General features: G+C 42.4%; 1 non-coding gene across 1 annotated transcript; it reads left to right on the forward strand.

Moving 5' to 3' along the window:
- The first annotated feature begins 350 nt into the window (after positions 1-350).
- Positions 351-410, forward strand: LOC114683307. The gene has a single exon (XR_003733144.1). It is a non-coding gene; the product is annotated as a U7 small nuclear RNA (small nuclear RNA).
- Positions 411-765: the final 355 nt, after the last annotated feature.

Here is a 765-nt window from a genome sequence, read left to right on the forward strand (position 1 = left end):
GAATAAAGCCAGGCTGGTAACACAGAACTGACGTGCCAGCATCCAGAAAGGAGAAGCAGGAGAATCACAAGTTCAAGTCCCACGTTACTGGTCAACTTTATCTACATTGTGAGCTCCAAGTCCTGCCTATCTCAAAAGACCAAAGGAAACTAAAATAAACAAACAAAAAACCAGGTGGGGCTGGGGTAGAGTCAGGTGACAGATGCTTGTCAGGCACGCCTGAGGTTCGGGGTTTGATTCCCAGCACTAAAAACAATAAATAATAATAATAATAGAATCACCCAGAAACAACAAAAGGCAAATACCAAGAGAAAATGAAAACGATAAAGCACCAAAAATAAATATATTCAAAGTATTACAGCTCTTTTAGAATTTGTCTAGAAGGTTTTCTGACTTTCATCAAGACCCTCCCCAATTATATATTTATATATATAATATATTGGTTTTTCTTTTTTCTTTTTTTTTTTTTCAAGACAGGGTTTCTCTGTGTAGCTTTGCGCCTTTTCCTGGAACTTGCTTTGTGGACCAGGCTGGCCTCGAACTCACAGAGATCCGCCTGCCTCTGTCTCCCGAGTGCTGGGATTAAAGGTGTGCTCCGCCGCCTCTGCCGCCGCCACTACCACCTGGCCTCATAGAGAGATTTTGCTTTGTGTGTGCAAGTTCTTGGGTTCAACTTGCAGCAAACACACACACACACACACACACACACACACACACACACACACAAAAGCAGGATATAAATCCAGCACTAGAGAGAGAAGCTTA

This window comes from Peromyscus leucopus, chromosome 15 (assembly GCF_004664715.2).
Source record: "Peromyscus leucopus breed LL Stock chromosome 15, UCI_PerLeu_2.1, whole genome shotgun sequence".
Lineage (NCBI taxonomy): Eukaryota > Metazoa > Chordata > Mammalia > Rodentia > Cricetidae > Peromyscus > Peromyscus leucopus.